This window comes from Mus pahari, chromosome 2, assembly GCF_900095145.1.
Source record: "Mus pahari chromosome 2, PAHARI_EIJ_v1.1, whole genome shotgun sequence".
Classification (NCBI taxonomy): Eukaryota; Metazoa; Chordata; class Mammalia; order Rodentia; family Muridae; genus Mus; species Mus pahari.
In genome coordinates this window covers 129,840,631-129,861,378 of record NC_034591.1, presented here as the reverse complement: position 1 = coordinate 129,861,378, position 20,748 = coordinate 129,840,631, and positions in this window count along the sequence as shown.

Sequence of the window (20,748 nt, the reverse complement as noted above, 5' to 3'; positions counted from 1 at the left end):
TTGTTACGGATGGTTGTGAGCCACCATGTGGTTGCTGGGATTTGAACTCCGGACCTTTGGAAGAGCAGTCGGGTGCTCTTACCCACTGAGCCATCTCACCAGCCCCAGTATCTCGTCACTTTTAATTCGCTTACTAGTTCATGTTTTTACTGGATAACTAACACATGCTCTGAACTGGGGGTATTTAAGTCTGATGGTTTGCCTAAGGAAAGGAAGTGACACATATGGAAAAAAAATTAACAGTAAACTAGAATCAGGCTAGGCAATACTTCAGGGCCTTGGGAACAGGGTGACTGTCTTTGTTGAAGAGTGAAGGGCAGCCCCCCCCCCCCCAGCTGAGGACTTAAACAAGGTCTTAGAAGAGGCAACAGCATCCTGGCATTGGGCACTGGGCATGTAGAAAGGGGGTTTGACTCATGGAAACTTGAAGTGACCGGGCATAATGTCAGAATGCTGCCTTCTTCACGTGTATATGGAAGCACTGATTTCCTGCTTCTTTCCATGATCTGAGAATGCACTAGTTTACCTACATCTTTCACTGGCTCCTTCCTGCCCACCACCCGCCTCTGCTTTTTTCTGGGCCCAGATCACTGACCCTGAAGACTGACTGTAGCTGCAGGCACCATGCCAGCTTTGGGCAGCATGGAAAAGTGGAGGGCCAGCAAACTGAAAGGCATAGGAAAGGTCTGTTCCCATGAGTAGCAGAGGCTATATCTCTATGCTCTCTCTTGGAGTGGAGGACATCACTTGCTCTCCTGACTGCCAAGGCTGGCTGTGCCTTCCACTGATTCTGGTCCTCTTTACTGCCCACGGTACTGGTTTAAATGAGAATGACCCCCCATAGACACATATGCATATGGATATGGATATGCATATGGATATGGATATATGATGCTTAGTCAACAGTTGGTAGGTTGTTTGGGAAGGATTAGGAAGTGCAGCTTGTAGGAGGAGGTTTGTCATAGGGAGTAGACTTGGAGATTTCAAAAGCCTCACACCAGGCCCAGTGTCTGTCTGTCTGTCTGTCTGGTTCCTGTGGATCAGGGTGTAAAGCTCTCAGCTGATGCCTGACTGCTTCCCACCATGGTGATCATGATGTCTCTTAACAGCAATAGAACTATAGCTAAGACAACTTCCTTAAACTCCAGGTACCCCTTTGTTACAAGTTCCTTTGTCACAAGGTTCTCAGTATCCAGAACCATCTGTCTCCTAGACTGCAACCCATGAGAACTGCAGAGAAGCTCCAGCTCTTGTATGACCCATCATCTGGTCACCTTGAACTTGAAACGGCAGGAGGATGACTGAATTCACTTTTTAGAAGTTTTTTTTATTATTATTTCTCTCTCTCTCTCTCTCTCTCTCTCTCTCTCTCTCTCTCTCTCTCTGTGTGTGTGTGTGTGTGTGTGTGTGTGTGTGTGTGTGTGTGTGTGTGTTTATGTGCACTACAGATATGCAGGTGTCCTCAGAAGTGTGAGTTTCAGAAACCCTGGAATTGAATTTACAGGTGGCTATGAGCCTGTAGGTGCTTCAAACTGAACCCAGGTCCTATGAAATAGAGTTCAGCACTTTTAAACACTAAGCCATCTCTCCAGGCCAACATTTGAATGAATGGAAGGATGCTGTTGTCCTGGTGACAGATTCAGGTGCAGTGAGAGAGTAACAAGAATGGGCAGGCATGGTGAGTGGGAGAGCCATTCAGGTTGGGGTTCACACCCCGGTCACAATTCCTGAGGTAGGGGCCCAGGAGAAAGCAGGCCACAAGGCAAAATACTGAGTTAAAAAGTGACCACATCAGGCATGGCCTGCCTGAGAGGCATCTGCTGGGGGTTGTGTATGTGGTTCTGCGTATTTGAGTCTACCTCAGGTTAAGATGCCTAGGTGGACATTGGGGCCAAAGTGGATATGAAGCTGGGCTTGTGGCAGGGCTAATGAAGAAGGTGGTGCACTGAGCACCAAAGAAGCCCTACTGGGTGAGATGTCACCAGAATAATAACACGTACGTGGTCCTTAATCACGTTGGGGCTTCATCCATGTAACCCACTGTACACTGAAAACATCTAAGTCCTAGATGTGGTTACTATGCCTAGCCGACCAGACAGTCCAGCTAAGCCCAGCTGCCCGCAGTACTCCCAGAACACTGACTGTACTGCTGCTGGGCGAGACTGCCCGACCACACCTATTCCAAAGGAAGACACCTGAAAGCTGGACGGTTCACGGCAGGGTGGTGAAAAGCAGTGACCATATGAACTCACTTTCCTCAGTGTGAAAGCTGTGATTTCTTAATATTATAAGTGGGGTGTATATAACCCAGGACATGCAGGAAGAGGGCCCAGAAACCCCACATCCAGTGAGGTATCCCCTCATCTCGGCCAAAGGAAGCAGTTGAATTTCTTTTTAATAAAAATTATTTTATACCTTTTAAAATTTTATTTTATATTTTGTGTATGGATGTGTGCCGGCATCTGTCTGTGCACTATGTGTGTGCTTGGTGCCTTCAAAGGCCAGAAGAGGGCGTCGGATCTCTGAAAACTGGAGTTACAGATGGTTGTGAGCCACCATGTGTATAGTATAACGCAGGGTCTCTGGAAGAGCAGCCAGTGCTCCTAACTGCTGAGCCATTTCTCCAGCCCCAAGTACTTGGAATCTTATGCTACCCACACATCCAAGAACTCTCACTGGATCTGTCTTGCCGTTTGTGTATGGGTGTGGGAGGAGGGAAAGTCCATGAGTTACTCATTTACAATGTTAGTTGTTTCCACAACTAAGCAGTGTAGCCCAAGAGTTAGTGAAATGACATGAAGAATTTGGGAACCCAGGGGAGGCTCCATCCTAGGCTCCCTGGGGCAGAACCATCTCTAGCCTGTTATCACTCTGCTGTGTGTTCTCCCCTGTGACTCTCCTGTCCCTCTCTGCTCCCTCCATACTGATTAGCTCTCCTGGCCTTGGCTCACAAATCGATCTACCACACACACACACACACACACACACACACACACACACACACAAGCTCCACACACAAGCTCCCTCTGAAGCTGGCATTTCGAGATGCTGAGAGAGAAGGGTGACTGTGTAACTGGTTAACATCTGCATTGCCATTGGTGATAGGGTGAGAGATGGGTTGCACTCGCACACCCATGTCCTCTGCAGCTGGCTTCAGTGACAGAGCTTTGCCAGGCATCCCAGGTACTTATTGCTGTGGGACGCAGAACCGAGGGAGGACTCTGAATGTGACACATATATCCTCAAGATGGCTTGAAAACTGTGTAATGTGTTTTTGGTAAGGCAGTCACTTGCCTGGTATGTAATGGGGTTGGATCTCAGTCTCTTCCTGTACTAAGGGAACAGGGCAGGGCAAGGGATAGAAAGAGATCCTCAGGCATTCAGACAGATGTTACTGAGCAAGGACAGAGGCAGGCCAGCTTAAATACTGTGAAAGGTCACAGGAGTCTTGGAAGAGGGTTGGAACTAACCATGCAGGGTCACCATTCATTTCCTACTTCCTGTATCTTGTGTTTTTATACTGAAAGAAGTGGCCCACAGGTTAAGAACACTTAACCCCCTAAGCCTGGAATGTTACAGACACTTCATTCATTCAAGAAAAGCATTCAGTAGCTGGGGATATCACTCAGTAGCATAGTATGGTGGGGAAGGAGGTCCCAGGTTCAATCCCCCAGGATTGCAAAAACAGGGAGGGGGGGGAAATGAAGGAGTAGGAAGGAAGAAGAGTGAGGAGCGGGAGGAAGGGAACAATTCATCGGAGTGGGGACAGGCAGTAAATATGCACCATGTAACATGTAAGCTGCACAGTGGGCAACTCTGTACACCAGGTGCCTTCTGGCTTATAGACAATCTCATTCAGTCATAAGAGCGGCAGTGCTTGTGAGCCCCAGGGGTACAGAGAAGTTTGGTACCCTCCCTCAACTCACTGCCGCCAGCAGTAAGGATGGGACATAAATCTGGTCAGACACCTCTAGGGTCACCATTAAACCTCACCTTCTTCTGTGCTTAGCCTCACTGCTCCCACCTCAGGGTCTAAGCCGAGACACGCCCAGGCAGAGATTGCAACATGACAGGCCATGCGACTTGATTTACTTGTCCTAGGAATGGGTTGTGAGCATCTTGTTGTCAAGAGGTCCAAGGCGAGCACTGGCCTCTCTGAGCTGTCAGTGCAGAGCCCAGTCTTGCCTTAGCAAGTGATTGCTGGTCTCAGTCACCTTGCACCTGCCTTTGCTGAATCTATCCTCTCCATCCTTTTATGGCTGTGGAGCCTTAAAACCCCTCTCCTCTACCCTGCTGGCTCTGGTTCAACTTTACCATGGTGAACCCAAAATGCACTTCACATTTCTGAGCCACCAGATACAGTCAGACTCGTTCACAGATCGGCCCATAGGAAGATGTCAACACACAATCAGTGTGGAAGAGCCCCCCGGGGGCTGTGGCTGCACCCCACACCCCTGCGCTGAGAAGGCTCAAAGAAGAGAAATGAATAAAACACAAAAGGTCCAAGTGGCGACACCAGGTGAGGGCGGAAGCCATCAGAGCATAAGACAGCAGTGCCAGTCCGTGGACATGTCTGGCTCTCCCTGCGTCTTGCTGCTGGTGGCAGGAGGTAGAGGAGGCACCTGCTGACTTGCTAATTGAATGGTTGGATCGGGAAACATCTAAAATAAACAGTCAATCTTGGAGGAGGCTGGGGGCCACGATACGGGTTAGAGGGCTGAGAAGTGTCAAGGGGGCCCGATGGAGCTGACTCTTGTAAGACTTTGAGGCTTCCAACCTTGACGCTTCTTGCTTCTTGTTTCCTGCCAGGTAAAGTACCTTGGGGCCTATGCTCACTCACCTTTGAGCATTCTGTCACAAGTCCTTGCAGCGGGGCATGTCACGCAGCCTTTAGGAAAGTAAGGCTATTTAGTTCATATTCCAGATGGGCAAACCCCACCTTTAGTGGTCACTATTGACACACAGGGAAGCACAGGATTGGGCACGCGAGGCACTGACCTTCGCTGGAATATGGAGGCTGCACTTGGTCTAGGTCCTGTGTTTTCTCTCTCCCCCTCCGTATTGCCCTCAGGTGAAAGGCTGACATCCCTTCTTGCCCCTCTCTGGTTGTCTAACCATGAGTGCAAAGGCAGTGGATGGACTTAACGTCACTGGCAGCCCTTGCTGAGGAGGGACATGTTGTGGTGGCTGGAGTACACCAGTCGGAGGCAAAGGACAAGAGCGGGAGCATTCGAGGCTCTCCGCCTCTCCAAGCCATGTTCACTGCTTCCTAGACTCCCAGTTGCCACCTTGACCTACTGTCTCCCCCACGGAACTGGCCCTCCTCTGCACGGATCTGTGTCCTGCCATAGCTGCAGTGCATTGTGACTGTCGAGTCCCCTGTGTTGTTGAATGGCTTGCCAGGATCCACTACACCTGGGTCCCAGCTGCCTCTTGAATAAGTGAACAAATGCTTGGGGAACTCATAACAGCGTCTGCACGCAGTGTTTTTGAATCTTCCTTAGACTCCGATGGCGACCGTCCACTGTGCTTCAAGTGCTCTCTGTAGCGTCCTCCGTGTAGTCTTCCGCCTGCCTGAGAAGCAGGCACCAAACCATCACTCCTTTCTCTCTTACAGACAAAAAACTGAGGTTGAAGAGGCCAACCCTCTGGTCAAGGTCAGATAACTCGTGAAGGATGAGCTGAGGATTTGACTTGTCGTGTCTGGTCCAGACCTCAGTCTCTCTTTAGCATTACATGAGGGGAACCCTTCCCCTGAGATACTTCCTGCAGCTTTCCAAGATGACCCTCCAGCCCAGGGTCCCTTTCCTCTTAGCCACTCTAGGCAGGCTAAGGGGCTGGGTATAAGCCTGTGCTTCCTACCTGTGGAACATCCCTTGTACTCTGTAGGAATGTTCTGGGTGTGTTGGTACCAGGCCCGGGCCTACTGTCTTCTCCCACTCCCATGAGCTCGGCAAAATTCTCTCGTCACAATTCTGGGCCCCTGAAAGCTGGCTAGAAGTCCGGCTCTGTTCCCTGCTTATTTCCAGAGGAGAAATTACACTTCATTGCCTTTAAATGTATTTAATTGAGCATTTGTTCTGGCTGAGTCTACCACGGAACTGTGTGTGAAATAGGAGAGAAAAGATGAGCTGAGGGCCCCTGCTTGCCTTGAAAGGACCCAGCCTGACACTGGGCTGTCCTGCTTACCTACCCTGAAGGCTGCTGAGCTGAGGGAGGAGGGAGGCAGTGCGGATGGGGATGAGCATCACACAGACTCAGAGGTAGCGCGGGTGCAGGAGTTCTGATGGCTGGCACTGTAGGGGCGACTGGGCTCTTCAGGCCCCTCCCATCTTAGGACACATTTCCTTGTCCCTTCCAATATTGTAGCCTGTAGCTGCCACACCAGCCGCCACCCAGGATTTCCCAGTCTCTAGTCCCCCGGGATAGAATACAGAAGCAGCCTGGCCACTGGTACCAGCCCGCTCTGCATCCCTGAGCCCAGACGATAATCAGGGAGCAGATGCTGCAAACCTCACTTTCCTGTCTGACCCTTTGCTCGTCCACCGTGCTTAGTCCTGTTTCTCCCCTGGGGCAAAGCCCCTACTGACATTTTGGCCAGAGCTTCCTACTCTCTCAAAGAGCCCTTGTTTGGGGTAGCGGAGAGTAGCCTTCTAGCAGATAGGTGAAGCAAGGGCACCCTCTCTGGTGGGTGTATCTTACCTGAACCCTGCATGTGGTTTACAGCCCACACACCCGATTACTGATATAGATGCTTCATCCTTATCATTGTCCGCTCACTCATCCTCCGGTTCTTCCACTGTCAGAACCTGAAGTGAAAATCCTGAGATTTCCTGAAGGGAACACATCCCCCTGTGAGGTTTTCCTACAGCCTGTGGGCCCTGCTCCCCTTGAAGAGGCCTCTCTGAGGTCCCCCGGGATGGCTTCTCGGCCCTTGGCTCTAACCCAGCTTCCCCCAGGGCAATTTCTGGCCAGGAGGGTAATAGATTTCTGTCTCCCTTTCGAGGGCCTTTTGTGTGCCCTTAAACTCAGAGCCAAATGTCCCCCACCTTCTGAAAAATAAAAAAGCCGTGCTTCTGGCCCCTGCGTGAGGAGACTTGGGGAGCTGGAGACCCTGGGGGCACGCTGGCCCAAGTTTGCCTTCTACTGACTGCCCACCCTCTTCCTTGAGCTGTGCTGCACAAAGCTCGCTTGTGGGGCACCGATGAAGCAGCTAATGCGGTGCCCATCGGCTCAGGGGCACCCACCCTGCATTTCCTGGCCTGTGATTTATGAGGTGAGCTGGGCCGCCCTGCCCCCCCACCCCTGCCTTGTCCAGGAGCCACAGGGCCTAGAATCTTCCCTGGAAGGCCTGAGATTGAGCACTCTGTCTCAGGCTCCAGAGGTTAACTGAAGTCATGAGTCCTATTTTAGGTATAAAAAAAAAAAAAAAATGGAACCTCATTTAAATTGGCAGACTTGGGTGTCCTTTGTGGAGCACAGGTGGTCAGAAATGGCCTCCACAGGACCCCAGTGTTCCTCAGACCTTGATATAAAAGATTTTCCTAGGAGGTGCTAAAAATACTGTTAGCCACTCAAAATCCCCCCCCCCACGGTGTTGTAAGTAATTGTGTGTGTGTGTGTGTGTGTGTGTGTGTGTGTGTGTACATGTTTGTGTAAGTACATGTGTCTACACGTGCACGTGTGGAGGTCAGCGGTCAATGTCTGAGATCCTCCTCGGTCACTCTGTCCCTTATTTTGTGAGAAGGAGTCTGTCACTAAACTGGAGTTTGCTGTTTCGGCTAGCCTGGTGGCCAGTGAGCCCCAGGGGCCCTCTTATCTCTGCCTTCCCAGGCCTGGGATTACAGGCATGAGCTGCCACACCCAGCTCTCTACAGTGGGTGCTGGTGAGCCAGAATTGGGTCCTCATGCTGGTGCATGCAGCAAGCAGGTCACGGACTGAGCCGTATCCCCGGGTCCCTGATTGCCACTCCAAAGCCTCCTTTCTAGTTATGAAATGGTCACTACCTCAGTCACTAAGACATACGTGAGCAGTGGACATGCCAAACCCCCTAGTTGGACAATAGCAATCTCTAAGAACCTCAGAGGACCCTATCGTGGCGTAGGCACACACAGTTCTTAGGAGCCAGTAAAAAAAAAAAAAAACACAGGACACCTTCTGTTGAGGTCTTCGATCTTCGGAGTGTCGACCTCAGGAATCCTTCTGAGACCCAAAGAAGACTCAGCTCCATGCAGGAAGGGCCCCATGGCTCCCAGTGGAGTCTGAGAAACATTTTGATATGAACGCCAATGGGATTGTGAAGATTTTTCTAGACTGAGTCTTTCATCATCTGAATGAGAGCAATGAGGTTCTGAAGGAAATGGGTTCACACAGCAGAATGGTACAGCCTTTCCTGGAGAGAGGGAAGAGAGGAATCAGGAGGGCTTAGGCATCTAGACACCATTAGAGCGGGAGAAGGAAGATCTCTAGCAACGTGAACGCTGATATAAACTATCTGAAAGTGAATGTGCCCACCCTGCATGCTTTGTGCCTGGCATCTGCCCTTTGTCAGGGTTGTGGCTCTGACTGGCCTCTCCTGCCCTGTAGTGGGGTTGAACCTCAGCATCTAGATCTAATGGTCATGGCGTTGTTGTCTCTGTGAAGCACGTGTTCAGACCTGTTACCTAGTAACCTACGGGGCCACCTCTCCTTTCACTCATGTGTAGACTGCCTTTATGTGATGGACACTCTGTGTAAAGCATTTCTGAAGGCTCCAAAGCCCTCGCTCAGGCAGTTCAGCTTGACCACTCTGGAAGTCCACCACATATAAGCACATGAGAGACCAATCTTCCCAGTGCTTGTTAAGTCAGTCAAGCACAACTGTAATTAGAGTGGGCTTGGCTCCTCTGGCATGAAGAAGATGTAAACTTTGACCCTGGCCACTTCAACACTCCTCATCACTTTTGAACACACCCCACCCCCGCCCCAGCCACCTGGGTTCTATTCTTAAAGTCCTTACTTGCAGATGACTTTTTTAAAAAGATTTATTTATGTTTATGAGTACACTGTAGCTGTACAGATGGTTGTAAGCCTTCATGTGGTTGTTGGGAATTGAGTTTTTAGGACCTCTCCTTGCTCCAGTCAACTCCACTCGCTCAGGCCCAAAGATTTATTTATTATTATGCATAAGTATGCTGTAACTGTCTTCAAATTCACCAGAAGAAGGCGTCAGATCTTATTATGTGTGGTTGTAAGCCACCATGTGGTTTCTGGGATTTGAACTCAGGACCTTTGGAAGAGCAGTCAGTGCTCTTACCCGCTGAGCCATCTCGCCAGCCCCGCAGCTGATTTTTTTTTAAAGTCACTTTTAAAAAGTTGCATGTTGAGCTCATGGTTGCATTCCCTATGGCTTCTGGATAAAGGGGAGTCTTGGGAGAATGATGCGAGAACTGGACTCCAAAATGTAGCTAGGGCTGTCACTCATCTGTCGTTGTGCCTAGGGATTCCCCAAAGGAATCAGTACCACAGGGTTGTTACTGCAATGTCCCGAAGCCAGTCACATCTGCGCAGCCCTGAGCAGGTCTGCAGTGTCTACTTACCCAGGTACACCCTCTTCTTCCAGAGGAGCCTGCCTGCTGCCATTGCAGGCTCACTTTCATGTCATAATCCCACCCTTTATATCCTCAAACCTGGGGCCTATCTCCCATTTCGGATTCCAAGGCATCAGATGCTCTACTCCTCATGGATCCCTCATGACATAGCATCATCTTAGCACCCTGGGGGAGGGCATGGCAGAGGGCGTCAGGAGACAGGTACAGCATGGGTCACAGGCATGGCCATGGTTGATAGAAGATGCTTTTCATCAGGGGTCAAGACAGGAAGTGCAGATTGGGAACGCATAAGAAGATGGGCTCCCGCCCTCACTGAACACCTCTTCTGAGGTTGGACATGCATGACTCTACCGCCTAACTGTCCCCAGAGTGGGACTAAAAAGGATCTCATGGAAGCTATCTCTTTGACATTTTGACTGAGCTGTTTTGCCTCCAGGTGGGGTGACCCAGAGCAAGTGTGTATGATGGGCACAGACCAAAAATAACATGCATGGATGCTCAAGTCATGTCCCCCAGAGCATTTCCGTTGTCCACCCAAGGTCTGGGAGGATGGTTTAAAGGTTAGGTGTCTCCTCCAGGAAAGGCAGCTGTCTGTCTCGCCTGAGCAAAAATGGATGCACTTACAGCTTCCGATTGGCCCTGCCAGCCGGAGCAGAAGGGAGAGTTCATGCACAAAGGTCAAACTTAAAACATGCCTAAACACTTCTGAAGAGAAAAGTACAACACGGGAGGAATAGTTCAAACACAGACGGGTAGCTTGAATCCACAAACTGGAGGCGCAGCTTGGTAATTTGTGGCATGTGCGTCAGCAACGGGCTGAGGTGCGCTGAGGAACAAGCAGCCCCTCCACTTTAACACCTCGAAACCCCGCCGATTCTTTGTCACTCAAGTCTTGTTTGTCTGCAGTGTGGCAGCATCTCTGTTACATGGCTTCTCTCTGGGATCCAGGCTACTGAACGGGCAGGTGGAATGTTGCTGCCTAGTGATAAAAAGGAAAGAGGCTGGCTAGATGGCTCAGTACAGACACTTGCTGCTAAGCCTGATGACCTGCGTTTGCTCCTAGGGACACACATGGTAGAGGAAGGAACCAACTCTCAAAAGCCGTGCTCCGTGAGCCCTTGCATCCACGCACCCCACCAACATTCACACATAAACAAATGGACAGAGACTGAGGAAGACACCCATGCTAACTTTTAGCCTTCACCCACACCCATATGAGCAATTTCACAATTATATACACACATACATGTGTGCCACACATATGCAAAAGGAGATAGCTATTTTGGACACTTACAATGTTAGCTAAGCATTAGAGTGACCATTTAAAAAAAAAAAAATCCTGATTCCCAGGTCAGTAGGTCAATGCTTTAGCATCTCTGAGGGTGAGAGTGTGTGGGTGTTTTCTACAGTTCATCTGGTTGTTCCAACAGGTAGCCAGGTTTGGCAACCACTGCTGGGTGGCTGATAAATCAGGGCTCCTGCAGGCTTGCTCCTGGATGATAGCAGTGGCAGTTAGGGAGGGGTTGGGGTCAGTTGGTAGCCTTTCCCCACAGCCGCTTAGATGGTATGCCCGCCAGCAGGATGCCCAGGGTGGTACTGTTGGGCTGGAGAGCACATCTACCCCAAAGTATAGGAGGAGTCAAAGTTTTGACGCCAGCAGAAGCCCTGAACCATGGAGGTACTAATACGGTGGTGCCATGATTTGTGAGGACTTGGGACACTGGGCCGAGGGGTCACTCTGTCCCAGAGGCCTGAGCCTCTGCCATGGGTGTGCACTGTGCCTCTGTCAGATTTGTCCCTTAATGACAAAACACAGGGGCCCCTTTGCCTTAACACAGCTTGTGCTCCTTTGCTAACATTAGGACGTCCATCATTGCTTTGTGCATCTCCCTGGGGCCCTTGAGGAATGCACTGGCTCTCAGATTTCTTATGCCATGAACTTGTTCCTAAGTCGTTGTCTAGGAGAGCTATTCCTCGGACCCATCTGCCTCCTCAAATGGATTCTCTTATCCAGATTCACTGTTCTGCAGGCCTTGTGCTCGGACCTACCACAATCCAAGGATCCCACTTAATGAGGTATTCTTCCCCTACATCAAGTAAGAGACTATGGCAGGAAGTCAAGCCATGGCCCTGGTGTGCGGACACTTTTCACTGCCCCCTGCTGTGGCCAGAGATCTTCTTGTCACACAGCAGAATGCTAACTTAGAAATAACTTTGAGATTTTGATGGCTGACTCCACAGCACACCAGAATGCCCCTGTAGATCCTCAGAACACAGACTTTCTCAGGAACTGGCCCAGGATTTTCTCTTTGGGGTCCTTGATGGGGTTTGGAAGGAATTAGAGAAGGATACTGACTAGAGCCCTAGAGGAAGAGAACCTGGTGGCTGTCACAAGGTATGACAGCCAGGGTCATAGCTGTACCTGTTGTCCCCAATTAGCACAAGGGACAGAATTATCTATAGTTCTAACTGTCCCCCAAAAGCTGGGGGTAGGTATTCCCTCACCTCAGTGTCCCTGTCCCCCAAAGGCTGGGGGCTAGTGCTCCCTCACCTCCGTGTCCCTGTGATTCATCCCTGCGGCAGGCACGTGGCAGGTACTTATTAACATGATACAGCCATGTCCCTGGTCACAGCCACCCTAGAAGCCTCCAGGCTTCAACTGCCCATCCTGTTTGCCGAAGGGTAGAAGCAGGACAGCCTTTAGATCCCCTTAACACATGAGACGGGTCTGGGGATGCTGGCACTGGTGTAACAAGGGGCTGCTTTACTGTGGCTGCTAAAGAAAGAAATTAATACACACCTTTTGGATTACAAAACAGAACTGATTGCCTTTATGCCTCATGGTGGGAAGAACATTTCTGTTATCTCAATTTATAAGATGTCATCTGGAGACCAGGAAGGGATAAGTGAGTGATTTCAGAAGCCTCTGATTTGGTCAGTTTCTAAAATCCCCTGTTTCTGAAACTGCTGTAAACGACTTTCCTATACCCCTTGCCTTTCTGGGGCCAGTTCTTCCTCAGACAAGATGCTTGAGGGGGCTAGGGCCCAGGAGACAGGCAAGGACAAAGACAGGGAAGGATGCACAGTGTGTCTACAACTTGAAAGGCACAACACAGAGCATTCTCTCTCTCTCTCTCTCTCTCTCTCTCTCTCTCTCTCTCTCTCTCTCTCCTTTGGCTCTAGAGCACCTATGTGTCAGAACTGATGGATCCATCTGCAAACCTTCTGCTGGGTTTCTTGCTTAGTAGCCACAGGTAATTGGGGCTGCTCAGGCATACTCGGAGAGAACTGACCTGTGGTGATCGCCTGTAAGAGCTCCTCATGCAATGTGATATTTAAGTGTAGATGTCAGCTCACCTGGATTAAGTTAGGCTAACCACACAGCTGCTAACGACACATCTGTGCGGTCTGTGAGCATAATTCCAGGAGAGATTGACTGGGGAGTATGTGGATGGGAGCATCTCTACTCATGACAGACAGCACCAATTCATAAGCAAAGGCCTTGAAACTATCAGGGAAGTAAGTAAGAAGGCTGTCCTGGAGCAGCGTCTTTCCTGTTCGCAGACATGGTAGCTTCAGGTTGCCTGTTCTTCAGACTTCAGTGCTCACACAGTCACCCTTGGGTGCTCATGCGCTCTACCATGTACAGAGATGCTGGGGCTCAGGATTGACATGGGGCCACTGGCTAATCCCTAGGCTCTCCAGCATGCAGGCAGCATCTCCTGGGACTTCTCAGCGCCTGTCATCACAAGAGCCAGTGCTCCCAGGAAACACCCTCACCTGCGTCTCTATATTTGAGTATCTGTCACGGTGTCTGTGGAGGCCCCTGACCACTATACTATAACTTGCTTCATGTGGGTCCACTCTCTGCTGTTGCTTGTCCTTGACCCTTTGTTTCAGTCTTTGCTTCCGGGAGGACCCAGGTCCAGCAATAGGTGAGAGCTTTGTGTATTTGGATAAGTGTTTTGACCCTGAAAGTCTCAGTTTGCTGATCTGATGTTTCTATGTTTCTTGGGCGACAGGCATGTTACTATAGACAGACAAGTAGCCTGGGGATGAGGTGGTATCTATAGATAGGCGTCACAGTCTTTCTGTTTGTTTGTTTGTTTGTTTGTTTTGATTTTTCAAGACAGGGTTTCTCTGTATAGCCCTGGAACTCTCTCTGTAGACCAGACTGGTCTTGAACTCGCAGAGATCCGCCTGTCTCTATCTCCCCTTAAAGGGAGTCTTAAAGATGTGCACCACCACCACCCAGCTCCCAATAGTCTTTAAGTAAGTTGTTATGGATTCTGTGTAACACATCCCAGAGAGGAATGCATGGTGACCATGTAACACTTAACATGACAAAGTAAATAGCCACATAACCTTTCCAGCTGAGGCATGGTCACTAGCAACCTCTCCTGTGCACACCTGTGCTCAGGAATCCTCCGAGGACTGTTGGAAGAGGTGAGCCACAGGAGTGCCCTGACTGGGAGCCTTGCAGGTGACTCTTCTTATTGCTGACGTTGCTGATTGATGTCCCTCCCTGCCAAGGCAGTGGACTCAGTAGGAGGTTGACAGGAGGCCACGGGGAGGCCAGGCAACCCTCTGAGTGGCGAAGTCAGGACTGGGCCAGGCCCAACATTAGAGTAGGTATGAGAGGCTGGTAGCCCAGGCCTTAGCTGCCATCCCATGGATCCTCAGTGTCCTGCTATGTCCTGTTCACCCCGTTATCTAGCCCAAGATCACCTGTTTCCTACACTGCTCCCCCTTTTCAGTCAGAGGCGGGGCAGGAACCAGCAAGGGTCAGGTGAGGGAGACCTTCCAGCAGGGGCTTCCGGAGGAGGGGTACAAAGGGATGGCCCCGAGTTCCAGCCCCTGGGCAGACCCGTCCTCTTCTCTCCCGGGGCGGAGGTGGACCTTGGGCCCATGAATCGTGGCCAGCGGATGAGGTTTTGTTCAACTTATGCGTCCCCAGCCCAGGGCCCAGCCACCGAGAGAGGCTCTTTCCTGAGAGGCCGGACTTTCCCACAGGAACAAAGTGTGGCTTGTTTGCCGGGCATGAATCTTGGCGTGGGGCAGCCAGGCCAGGCTTGGCGCTGCCCGGCGGCGGCCCGGCGATATCACTCAGGCACATTCCGCCTTCCCCACAGCTGGGGCTGACAGCAGGAAGCTGCGGGGAGCCTCAGGACAAAGGCGGAAAAATGGGCCACGTTTATTCATTCACTGACCAGCCTGGGCCTGGTTGGCCCATGGGCCCGTCTCCATGGCAATGGGCGGCCTTGGTGCTCTTGGTTGGCTCCCCTGTGACCACGGCCCCCCAGTGACCACACCCCCAACACAGGCAGACAGGCAGAGCATCTTGGAGACAGAAGCTTGCCTGGAGCCCCTACCTCATAGCGGGGGAGCCCAGGGGAGATGCTCAGCGGGAGTGGTGAGCTAGACCTGAGTTCCAGAAACCAAAGCTCTGGCCACACCTGACAAAGTGAGGGAACAGCAAGAGACTCAGTCCTCACAGTAGCTGAACACCTACAATGCGCTGGTTAATGGATGCGTGCATCACACCCACTCAGCTTCCTCACACAGATTTCAATCGCACAGCTTTCCAAAATGTACTCCTAGGGTGTTTGGCACCCCACAAGTGTCACAGCCACAGGGCAGACACACGATGAAGAGTGACACTCCAGTCGGTACCACCTTTGCAGGCCCTGAGTCAAAACTTTCAGAGACTGACCCTAGGGCTTTTCTTACACATTTAAGCATAGTGAAACTTTGGGACGGGTTTGCCAGATGACGGTTAGTACTACGTTTTAGACTCGGCCACACAGAAATTCCCAAGCAGGGTAGCAAAACAGTACCTGTGGCCTTTGCAAGATGAGTGAATTCTATTGTCTGATAAACAGAGCTCAGGGCCAGGGCCTAGAGGAAGGATCTGTGGCCAGCATAAGGATAGAAACTATTGGTAGAGGATGTGGAGTACATGGGGCCTCTTTCATGGAGAAGGGTTCTATTCGCCGAGAGACAAAGCTCAGGCTTAGAACCTAACAATACTCAGGGTATGGGGGGGTAGGGGTTCAGGTGGAGGCTGGGTCCTCTTAGAATAGCAAAAGATCACCCGGCGGTTGGACCACTTTCACCTGGCATCTCAGGTGACCAGGGTCGTTCATTTCCTTCCTTTGAATAAAATAGACCCTGGCAATTGACAATCCTGGTTTCTCCACTGCTTACTCTAAGCTGTGCTTCCTACACTGGGGGAGAAAGAGTCAGGGAGGCTTCCCAGAGGTACTGCTGTGGCCACTGGGTCTTGAAGCACGCAGTGCTGAGTGGAGGCCTGGCAGAGGCAGCATTGAAGTCAAATCCCCAGTCCTGGTGCAGACCAAAGGCTCCAAAGGGCCTGTGCCCGCAGCTGCCTGTCTCTTCTCTGCCCCGATGCCTCCGATTGTTGTCCCCTGTGCCTCCCACTCTTCAAGGCTGCCTCTTTCTTTTGAATTCTGATTCTGCAATCTGGCCTGAGCGGACCTCACCTAGTTGGTGCACCTAGGAGAGAGAGAGAGAGAGAGAAGAAAAATGGAAGGAGGGATGGAAGGAAGGAAGAAAGGATGAGAGAGATGATTCAGGGCAAAGTCTTAGGATGGAATGAGGGTGGGGCACTGAAGATGCAGTGTCAGTAGCAGTAACAGCTTAGGACCATGCAGAACATAAATGGCCCATGCATAGTATGAGGGCATCCTCAGGTCCTGCACCCTCGCAGCCACGGCTAGTTAGCATGTGAGCTCCTCTGGCATCAGATCCCTCGACAGATGAGGCAGACACCAGCTAGCAGAGCAGCATCCAAGAGGACACTGCACGCAGCACCCCTGGCCTTGACTTCATGTTGTCTAAAACCAGTGCTCACGGGACACTCCTGTTCACCCCACTGGCCAGGGCAGATGTGACTGTCCATCACTCTCAGCCACTTAATTCCAGGGAGAAGGAGGCAGAGGGCAGAAGTCCCACTGTGAACCAGATGCTGACATATGGGCACGTTCCTCCTCCCGTTGTTGTGGTTGTTGCTTTTTCTTCCACTCCTGTTTTCTACTTCCTGAGCGAAGGAGAGAGCCAGCCTCCCCCCCCCCATGTCATCTGAAAACATCAGGCTTCACCGAATTCAGCCATCCCCCTCTATTCCCCCCCAACCCCCACCACCGCCACCTCCCAGCCTTCCCCGTGGCTTCCTGAAGGATGCATGGATGCTGCTGTCACAAATGCGCCCTGACAGCTGCTGACAAGGAGAGGCCAGTGATGTTCACTCAGCCCTGCTGGGCAGAGGGGACTGCTGAGAGCCTGGTGAGCCACTGTACCATGAGATCCACCAAGGCAGCACAGGAGGGGCACATGCCTCTCCAGATGATTGTGGGTCCCAGGGCACGGCTGGCCCAGCTCTCTCTCTCTCTCTCTCTCTCTCTCTCTCTCTCTCTCTCTCTCTCTCTGACCTTGCATTTTCTTCCACGGCTAAGCCCCACAAAGCCTCATTACCAGACCCAGACCCCTTCTATCTCTTTCGTGTCCTTTGCTAACCCAAGCCTGGAATCCTGTCATATCTTTACCGTCAATGAGTACCAATAGTCCACTCCCAACCTGCCTAGACCATTGCCTGTAACCTACTTCCAGATGTGTTCCTCATATCCATGGGCCTTCCTTGTACCTCACTGGCACCCTAAGAAAACATTAGTAGTGGATTGCTGACACCCCCCCACACACACTTGTCAGATCCTGCATTAGTCACACCAGCTGTGCCTTCCTCTCTATCGCCCACAGACAGTCATTACCTTAGAGTCCCTAGCCATTGATTCCCCGCTGCCTTCCCAGGTACCATTTGTTCTTTAGACAGTAAGTCAGTCAAGCATTTATCAGATCAGATCTGCTCCAGAAAACTTCGCTGCAATAACAAACATCTGTATTAGACACTGCGGAGTAATAAGAATTTGCCATACGCCCTGGTATATAAGGCACACCTTTCTTCATCCAGTATTAAGCTCCAGTGAGAGATTTGACATTATTTTACAGATTGCGTTCGCATTGCTCTACCCAATAAGCACGCTAATGTCACACAGGAAGTTGAGAGGACCTGCTTTTGGTCAGACGATGACTGTAGCCATATATACCTGCACAGGCTCAAAAACAAACAAACAACAACAACAACAACAAAACTCTGTGCATCTTTCCTAAGAGAGGCAGCCTGCCAGTCTGTTTCATAAAGAGACTGAGCTCAGGTCTGTTTTGCCCCAGGTAGAGTCAGTCAACTAACACAGCCGGCCATGAACTCAATGAGTGCATTATTAATGTCTGTGTAGGGCACCGGAATGGGTAGTAAAGGTACAAGCGACTTACACTTTATTCATCTCTACATAGTACAAAACATAAGGTTTATAGTAAGTTCCTTTTAGGATTTATTTATTTTATGTATGAGTACTTTATCTGCATGTGCACCCACATGCCAGCAGAGGGCATCAGATCCCATTATAAATGGTTGTGAGCCACCACATGGTTGCTGGGAATTGAACTCAGGTCCTCTGGAAAAGCAGCCAGTTCCCTTAACTGCTGAGCTATCTCTGAAAGTTCTTAATTACATTTAAAAAAAAAAAAAAAAAAAAACAAGCTAGGAAGGAGGCTGTCGTGTCTAGAAGCAGCGGAGGAGGCAGAGGTGGTTCCTCTAGGGGTTCACTCCACACACTGGGTCTGAGGCACCACAGCCCAGAGCTCCTCCAATCCTCGATTCCAGCTGCGCTTCGTTTCCCTTCTTCTGGATGATGAGATGTGTCAACTTAAGTTCCGGAAGGTCTGACCTCAGGGTTCCTAAGTAGTGTCCAGAGGGAAACCCGGTTTTCCCAGCCTCTTCTCACCCTGCAGCCACTTCCGCTTTACAAGCCCCAGAGGCAGCCGGTTTGAAAGACGGTCCCTGAGCGCTCAAACAGCCATTTTGAAAGGTTTTGCTGTTGCTTTGTTTTCTGCTTCTGTCCAATGATGGTAATGGAACTCAGGGTCTCACACACACTAAGTGTCCTGCCTTTGAGCTGCATCCCACCCCTTAAGGCTGTTACTAACCTCTTCAGCATCTGCCCACTGTGCAGCCTTGCCTGCACCCTCCTCTTCTAGTTCCTGGGTCCTTTTATAATTCTGCCCTGTACCTGCACTTCAAACAGGAAACCAAGTGATGTGTGGGTGTGTGCTGTCCTCAAGTGGCCAATATTAGTATTGCATCATTGAGATGTGATCAGCTCAGGGCTTCATAGTGCCCGTTATTTAGGTTTGGTTCTGTTTAAAATTCTCCCTTCTCTATGTTAGCTAACATTTTCTGGATGATGTGTGACATCCCCACAGCCTCTTAGATGCCCTTAGATGCAGGAGACATGGCTAGTGTGGATGCCCCCCTTTATGCTGCTTACTCAGTGATCCTTGTAGATGTGGGATTGCTTAGCTCTTGCCTCTCAGAACCCACCATGCACATCCCCACGTCAGTGCTGTTTACACACTTGTCTCTTTCCTACAGTAACACTCAGACTGACCCGCAGTTTACTTCTCCCCAGAGTAGCTGCTTGCTGTGCCGAGGACACTGGCCCAGAAGGCAGTGGGGCTTCGGCAACCTACCTATTAAAATGGTATCAGCTGGGGAGTGGTAGAAACTATTGAGCCATAGAGATGTCTGAGATCCTGAAGAGATGCAATGGTCTGAGCTTTGGCCTTGGCACTGAAGTACTTAACCTAAGTACAGCCAAAGGGTAAGGCAGGAACCGCCTGAGAGACGATGACGGCACAATGCAACAGCACTAGAAGAAGGAGCTGAGGACAGTGAGAGGAGAGGCTAGATATGAGGCCATGAACAGAGCGACCTGACCAAACCCCACCCCCAAAGCAAGCAGGACGACCTACAGAATCTAAAGCCTCGGGAATCCTACCAAGGACACAGAGGACTGCCTGTCACCTGCGAGACTGGGGTATTCCGCCTTCAGTGTGATGGGGAAGAGGTGCTTGATGATCAGAAGCCAAATTTTCATGCCTCTTAGAACATCTTTAGGGTAAAACTACCTCACCCTAACCCTAACCCTTTAAGTCAGAAAAGGAGCAGTTGCCTGGCCAGGTTGGCAAGCCTCGCACCCTGGGAACTCTCCAGGGTGCTGAACCCCTCCTGGCTTCTTTCTTTCTCCAAGGAGCCCCACTCTGGTCCGAGCCCTGCCTTTCCCTGAGCCAATTTCTGAGCAACAGAGGAGCATGCCCCTCGGAGCACTAAAGGGGCACCTAGGGATCCGGACAGCTTCGAAGATACATTGACCTTGAAAACACCTAGAAATCTATTTTCAGAAAGCTTTGAAGCTAGCTCCCTCCTCATACCCTTGTTGTGAATGATTTATTGAACAAATGGCTCAACCACATTTAGAAATTTTCTTTCACTCTGCAACTGTTTTTACCCCTCAGGCCATGTGCCCTCCCTCCTCGCTCATCTTTCTCCTCTTCCTTTCACCTCACTCTCTTCTTTCCTCTTTCCCATCTCTATTTTCTCTCTCTCCTTCCTCCAGGGGATGAAAGTTACATGTTTTAATTATTTTTTGGAAACAATTATTCTCATTGACTTTGCTTTATTCACATTCTAAATTTGAGCTGGAATAACCCTACTGTCCTCTAGGGTAGAAAATGTCTTTGTCCACAATCTCCCTCACCATTGGCCACGTGTGTGTGTGTGTGTGTGTGTGTGTGTGTGTGTGTGTGTGTGTGTGTTGAAGCAGAAAGCTTGACTTGAAGCCATTTCCTGAGTCAATCTGCTTCCCACTACTATAGCAAACATCTGAGATAATCGGTGTAAGAAGACCGGTCTGATGAGATGGTTCAGTGAGTAAAGGGGCTTGCCGCCAAGCCTGATGGCCTGAGTTCAGTCCCAGAAACCCATGTGGTGGAAGAAGAGAACCAACTCCCCAAAGTTATCCTCTGACCTCCACGTGTGCATCCAAAGCTAAATGTCTGTAAAGATAATATTGGTTACTTTTCTGTTGCTGTAATCAAACACCAAGACCAAAAACACTTACAAAAGGAAGGGTTTTTTAACAGAACAGCAATGGCNTGTGCGGTAAGATCAAGAATCGACAAATGGGACCTCATAAAACTGCAAAGCTTCTGTAGGGCAAAAGACACTGTCAACAAGACAAA